We start from the raw sequence: 7,250 nt of genomic DNA on the forward strand, positions 1-7,250 counted from the left end.
CTAATAGTATTCTACTCTAATGTGCTCTGAAGCTGGCCACTGGGCGTGTTGGTCCTGGGGCTTCCTGGGAGGGACTCTGGTGCTGAACAATGTCAGATGCTTGATGTGACTGGCCCAGGGCAATCTATTTGCATCTACAAAGTAATTCACAATTTGTGACAGGCTCTGCTGAGGCTGAGTGAGCACAGGAAGGTCCAAGCAGGGCACCAAAGCTGGCTTTGACTAGCATTGAGCCTGGGGACAGGTCAGCAAAAGTCCCAGAGCACACCATGTTCTGCCTCCCTGTCTATCTCCATCTGCCGGGTGCCTGTTAGTCTCAGTTAATGAAAGAGCCTCTGGAGTACTCCAGTTGCATGAGGTCGGTTCTCAGGGAATCCCCAGGTAGAGGTAAGTGGTGTTCACCAGATTGATGCAGGTTCAAGCTCAGTGTCAGTGTTGGGTCTGAGGCCGCTCAGCAAATGTCCCAGGGTATACCAGGTCCAGCTGCCACCTGCTGGGTCCTCACACATCTTTGAGCAGTGTACAGAAGACACAGACCTGGCATTGTTTGTAGGAGGAGAATGAAAAAGTCAAAAGAGGCTGCTTCCCAGGATTGAAGATGTCTGGAATCTGTAGTCTGAGATCAGCCGTGTGAGCTTAAGGGCTTTGCAGAGGGTCTGTGGATTCTCAAAGGCCAGAGAGCTGCTTCCTATTGTAGATGATTTAAAGGTCCCCTGGGATGCCACAGTGGAGCAAGAGCATGACAGGATCATGCAGGTGTAATCCAGTCATCATGTAGTGAAAAGTAGAGTCCCCTTATGGGTGTCTGATTTCAGCAGATTCATCCCTCTATTTCTGTCCTAAGAGAACTGGAGCTCTCTCCAGACTTCTGACCACGTGCATGCTCACTGGCTTCCCGGGCAGCACTGTCCCTGCCTTCTTTCCTCAAGGCTGGGTGAGCCAGGCTGGATGGAGTGTAGGGAAGGGAGGACAGAGGTCCGTTTGGTGGGTTGAAATGCTGTGAGAACCTTTAAGGATTAAATTTATTTGTTCTGTGTCTGCTCCCACACTACAAGCAAGCAGCCAAAGTGATGCTTAGCTCACTCTCAAGGAAGCACAGTTCTGTCCTGCACCAGTGCCACACGTCACCAGGGCAGTGAAGGGAGCTACTGGAGGAAGAAGACAGGGCATTCCTCCCCAGAAGAGTAACACCCTCACAGGCATGATGCTGTCTGGAGAGCTGACCCCTGCTGGAGCGCTTAAGGCTTTTAGGCACAGAGTGTACTGATCTGATTTATATTTTTTAAAGATCACTCTGATTCGCATTTTCATTTTTATTAAAAATTGTTTTACTACTTAAATTTTTTTTCAATTAGGGATGACATTCGATATTAGTTTCAAGTGTACCAAATAGTGGTTAGACATTTATATAACATATAAAGTCATCTCCTGATAAGTCTAGCATGAGATATCTTTGAAAAGGGTATTAATCATATTCATGAGGGCTCCACCCTCATAACCTAATCAACCTCAAAAGACTCACCTTTCATTTACTTTTAATCAACTTTATTTGGGTGACATTCATTAATAAAATTGCATAGGTCAGGTGTGCAATTCTATATTGCATCATCAGTATATTGCATTGTGTGTTCACTGCCTTCAAGTCAAGTCTCCTTCCATCACCATTTATCTCCCCTATTCCCTCTTCTCCCTCCCCCACCTGTCACACACCAACCATACCCCCTACTCCCACAGGCCACCACCACCTGCCACCCGACAACCCACACCCCCAGCCCCCACCTGCCTCACCACACCCCCAACCCACAACCCCCTCCTGCCACCCCACACCACCCACCTGCCAGCTCCCATCCCCCACCACTACCCCTCACCCCCACCTCACACTCTTACCCCCACCTCTACCCCCCCACCCCACATCCCACACCTCACACACCACACCACCCTCCCTACCATCCTCCAACCCCCACTCCCCAGTCCACACCCCCTAGCCCCCATCCCCTCCCCCCACCCCCCACCTCTAACCCCCACCCCCTACTCCCCAGCCCCAACCCCCCTCCCCCACCTCCCACCCCCCTTCCCCTGCTTGTGATTTGACATTTGAAATGATATTTGAGATGTGTCTTGAGAGCACAGGTAGGATTTAGACAGATGAAGAAGGTGAGAATGTACTTCAGGTACAGAGAGTGGACACTCGGCCTAAAGGCAGGAGAGATGAACACTGGACAGACCAGAGTATATGCCCCTCAGATGCCTGTGAGTGAGGGGTCAGGGCAGGGAAACAGAAGACCCTGCATGGAGGGAAAAGGCAGAGGGATAAGGGGACCAACCACAGAGTGGTCAGAGCAGGGGAGACAGCAGCCCCTCCATGGGAAGGCAGGGCAGCGGGGGCAGGGGGCCAGGGGAGGGGTAGGACAGGTAGGACAGGGAACGCTGTGAAGGGGCAGGGCTGGGGAACAAGGGCCCCACCATGGGGGAACAGGGGACTCTCCATGGAGGGGTGTGTTTCCCCTGTTACCTATCTCTACTCCCCTGTCCCCCCTTCCATGGCCCCTCCATGGATGGTGCCCTAACCTCACTATCCCGCTCAGACTATGTGGGGTCCTTTGTCCTCCCTGCCCTGCTACCTCCCTGGAGGATGCCCTCTCCCCCCTGCCCTGCCTTCTATTTAAGGACCTGTGCTGAAATCCTTGCTGTCTCAAAGTAGGGTTCCCTACCCCCCCAGCCTGTCCCCTCCATGGAGGGTTCCCTGTTCCCTCTCCTGCATGACCTGTCCCTCTATGTAGGATTCTGTCTCCTCCCTGCCCTTCTCCCTCAAACTGGGGTTCCCTTTCCCCACTGCTTGCCCCCTCAAAGTGAGGTTCTCTGTCACCCTGCCCTGCCCCTTCCATGAAGGAAACCTACTGCTCCCTGTCCCTCCCCCTCAAAGTGGGGTTCTCTACACCCCTGCCATGCCCCATCCATGGAGCGTACCTTCTTCTCCCTGCCCTTCCCCCTAAAGTTGGGATCCCTGTCCCCCTGCCCTGCTCTCTCGATGGATAATTCTGTCTCCTCTCTGCCCTGCTCTCTCAAAGTGAGGTTCCCTCTCCTCCTGCCCTCCCCCCTGCATGGGGATTCCCTGTCCAACTGCCCTGCCCCCTCCCCATAGAGGGTTCCTGTCTCCCCTCTCCTCCATGCCCTGCCCCCTTTAATTGGGTTTCCCTTTTCTCCTGCCCTCCCCACTGCATGGAGGGTTTCCTGTACCCACTATTCCATGCCTGCAAGTGCAGTTCCCTGTCCCCCAGCTCTAACTCCTTTCTGAAGGGTTCCCTGTCTCCCTGCCCTGCCCCCTCCATGAATGTTTCCCTGTCTCCTGCCCTCCATCCTCTACAGACAGTCCCTTCTCCTCCCTGCCCTGTCCCCTCCATGGAGTGTGCCTTCTCCCCCCTGCCCTGTCCCCTCCATGGAGTGTGCCTTCTCCCCCCTGCCCTGTCCCATCATGGAGGGTTCCCTGTTCCTCTGCTCTGCCCCCTCCAAGGAGGGTCCCCTCTCCTCCCTGTCCGGCCCATCCCTGTAGGGTTCCCTGTTCCCTCCACCCCCCACCGCCCTGCCCCCTCCATGGAGGGTTCCCTGCCTCACCTGTCCTGTAGCCTCCATGGAGGTTTCCCTGTCCCCACTGCCCTGCCCCCTCCCTGGAGTGTCCCCTCTCCTCCCTGCCCAGTCCACTCCATGGAGGGTCCCCAGTTTCCCTGCCCTCCCTCCTCCATGGAGAGTCCCCTCTCCTCTCTGACCAGCCAATCCATAAAGGGTCCCGTGTTCCCAGTCCCCACTGCCTTGCCCCATCAATGGAGAGCTCCCTGTTCCCAATACCCCCTTCACTTCCCCCTCCACATAGAGTTCCCATTCCCACTATCCTTCCCTTCCATGGAGGGTCCTCTCCTCCCTGCCCTGTTACCTCCATGGAGGGTCTCCTCTCCTCTTTACCTGCAACCTCCATGCAGGGTCCCCTCTACTCTTTCTTCTCTCCCTCCATGGAGGGTCCCTTCTCCTCCCTGCCCAGTCCCCTCCATGGAGGGTCCCCTCTCCTCCCTGCCCAGTCCCATCCATGCAGGCTCCCCTCTACTCTTTCTTCTCTCCCTCCATGGAGGGTCCCTTCTCCTCCCTGCCCAGCCCCCTCCATGAAGGGTCACCTCTGCTCTCTGTCTTCTTCCCTCCATGGAGTGTCATCTCTCCTCTCTGTCTTCTTCCCTCCAAGGAGGGTCCCCTCTCCTCCCTGCCCAGCCCCCTCCATGGAGGGTCACCTCTGCTCTCTGTCTTCTTCCCTCCATGGAGTGTCATCTCTCCTCTCTGTCTTCTTCCCTCCATGGAGGGTCCCCTCTCCTCCCTGCCCTACCCCTCTGTGGAGGGTCCCCTGCCCCACCTGTCCTGTAGCCTCAATGGAGGGTTTCCTGCCCACTTCCCTGTCTCCTCCATGGAGGGTCCCCACTTCCTCTGCCCTCCTTTCTTCATGCAGTGTCCTCTCTCCTCCCTGCCCAGATGATTGTTGGGGGGTTCCCTGTTTCCCTTCCCAAGTGCCCTGCCCCTTACTTGGAGGGTCCCCTCTCCTCCTCTCCCTTCCCACTCCATGGAGGGTCCCTTGTCCTTCCCGCTGAGTCACTTCTATTGAGGGTCCCCTCTTTTCCCTTCCCTGTCCCCCATTCTCCCCCCTCCATGGAGGATACCTGCTCCTTCTTGACCCATCCCCTCCATGGTGGTTCCCATCTCCTCCCTGCCCTTCCTCTCCCTGGAAATATCCTTCTCCTCCCTGATCTGTCCCCTTTATTGAGGGTCCCCTCTCCTCCCTGTCCGGCCCAGCCCTGTAGGGTTCCCTGTCCCCGTCCCTGCCCTCTCCTCCCTGCCTTGTACCCTCCATGGAGGGATCCTTCTCCTCCCTGACCTGTGGCCTCCGTGGAGGGTCCCAACTCCTCCTTACCTGTCCCCTCCATGGAGGGTTCTAATAACCCTACACTCCCCCCTCCATGGAGGGTACTTTCTCCTCTGTGAACCGTCTCCTCCACGGATGTTCCCATCTCCTCCCTGTCTTGTCCCCTCCAGGAAGGGTCCCCTTTCAACCCTACCTGTCCACTCCATAGAAGGTTCTCATCCACCTACAGTGCCCCCTCCATGGAGGGTCCCAACTCCTCCCTGCCCTTATTTTCCATGGAGGGATACTTCTCCTCCCTGACCCATTCCCTCCATTGAGGGTCCCCTCTTCTCCTTGCCTGTTCCCTCCATGGAGAGTCCCCGCTACTGCCTACGTGTCCCTAAATGGAGAGTCCCCTCTTCTCCCTGACCCGTCCCCTCCAGGGAGTTTCCCCTCACGTCCATGCCTGTCCCCTCCATGGAGGGTTCCCTGTCCCCACTGCCCTGCACCCTCCATAGAAGGTCCCCTTTTGTCCCTGCCCTGTACCCTCCATGAAGAGTCCCCTCTACTCCCTGCCTCTCCCCTCCATTGATGGTTCCCTCTCCTCCCTGCCTTGTCCCCTCCATGGAGGGTTCCCTGTCCCCACTGCCCTGCACCCTCCATGGAAGGTCCCCTTTTGTCCCTGCCCTGTACCCTCCATGAAGAGTCCCCTCTACTCCCTGCCTCTCCCCTCCATTGATGGTTCCCTCTCCTCCCTGCCTTGTCCCCTTCATGGAGGGTCCCCTCTCCTCCCTGCTGGTCCCCTCCATGAAGGGTCCCCTCTCCTCCCTGCCTTCTCCCCTCCATGGAGGGTCTCCTCTCCTCCCTGCCTGTTCCCTCAAAGGAGGGTTCCCTGTCCCCACTGCCCTGCACCCTCCATGGAGGGTCCCCTTTTGTCCCTGCCCTTTACCCTCCATGGAGAGTCCCATCTCCCCCCTGCAGACCCCTCCATGGAGTGTCCCCACTCCTCCCTGCCTGTCCCCTCCATGGAGGGTCCCCACTCCTCCCTGCCTGTCCCCTCCATGGAGGGTCCCCACTCCTCCCTACCCTGCCCCCTCCATGGAGGGTCCCATCTCGTCCCTGCCCTTCCCCTCCATGGAGGATCCCATCTGCTCCCTGCCCTTCCCCTCCATGGAGGGTCCCATCTCGTCCCTGCCCTTCCCCTCCATGGAGGATCCCATCTGCTCCGTGCCCTTCCCCTCCATGGAGGGTCCCATCTCGTCCCTGCCCTTCCCCTCCATGGAGAATCCCATCTCCTCCCTGCCTTCTCCCCTCCATGGAGGGTCCGCTCTCCTCCCTGCCTGTCCCCTCCATGGAGGGTCCCTTTCCTCTCTGCCTGTTCCCTCAAAGGAGGGATCCCTGTCCCCACTGCCCTGCACCCTCCATGGAGGGTCCCCTTTTGTCCCTGCCCCGTACCCTCCATGGAGGGTCCCCACTCCTCCCTGCCTGTCCCCTCCATGGAGGGTCCCCACTCCTCCCTGCCTGTCCCCTCCATGGAGGGTCCCCACTCCTCCCTGCCTGTCCCCTCCATGGAGGGTCCCCACTCCTCCCTACCCTGCCCCCTCCATGGAGGGTCCCATCTCGTCCCTGCCCTTCCCCTCCATGGAGGATCCCATCTGCTCCCTGCCCTTCCCCTCCATGGAGGGTCCCATCTCGTCCCTGCCCTTCCCCTCCATGGAGGATCCCATCTCCTCCCTGCCCTTCCCCTCCATGGAGGGTCCCATTTGCTCCCTACTCTGGCCCCTCCATGGAGGGTCCCCTCTCCTACATACCTATCCCCTCCATGGAGGGTTCCCTGTCCCCACTGCCCTGCACCCTCCATGGAGGGTCCCATTTTGTCCCTGCCCTGTACCCTCCATGGAGGGTCCCATTTTGTCCCTGCCCTGTACCCTCCATGGAGAATCCCCTCTCCTCCCTTCCCAACCCTCCATGGAGGGTCACCTCTCCTCCCTGCCCTCGCCCCTCCATGGAGGGTGCCCTCTCCTCCCTGCCTGTCCCCTTCATGGAGCATCCCCCTCCTCCCTGCCTTCTCCTCTCCATGGAGGGTCCGCTCTCCTCCCTGCCTGTCCCCTCCATGGAGGGTCACCTCTCCTCCCTGCCCTCGCCCCTCCATGGAGGGTCCTCCCTCCGCCCTGCCCTCGCCCCTCCATGGAGGGTCCCCCCTCCTCCCTGCCCTCGCCCCTCCATGGAGGGTCCTCCCTCCGCCCTGCCCTCGCCCCTCCATGGAGGGTCCCCCCTCCTCCCTGCCCTCACCCCTCCATGGAGGGTCCCCCCTCCTCCCTGCCCTCGCCCCTCCATGGAGGGTGCCCTCTCCTCCCTGCCCTCGCCCCTCCAT

At 58.8% G+C, this 7,250-nt stretch overlaps 1 non-coding gene across 1 annotated transcript; it reads right to left on the minus strand.

Annotated features, from left to right (window-relative positions):
- Positions 1–1,032: 1,032 nt before the first annotated feature.
- LOC139020223 (small nucleolar RNA SNORA74) lies at positions 1,033–1,234 on the minus strand. Its single transcript, XR_011473236.1, has one exon. It is a non-coding gene; the product is annotated as a small nucleolar RNA SNORA74 (small nucleolar RNA).
- Between the last annotated feature and the right edge of the window lie 6,016 nt (positions 1,235–7,250).

This window comes from Myotis yumanensis, unplaced genomic scaffold (genome assembly GCF_028538775.1).
Source record: "Myotis yumanensis isolate MYYU_CA2020_CCGP unplaced genomic scaffold, mMyoYum1.0.hap1 SCAF_11, whole genome shotgun sequence".
In the NCBI taxonomy this organism is placed as follows: domain Eukaryota; kingdom Metazoa; phylum Chordata; class Mammalia; order Chiroptera; family Vespertilionidae; genus Myotis; species Myotis yumanensis.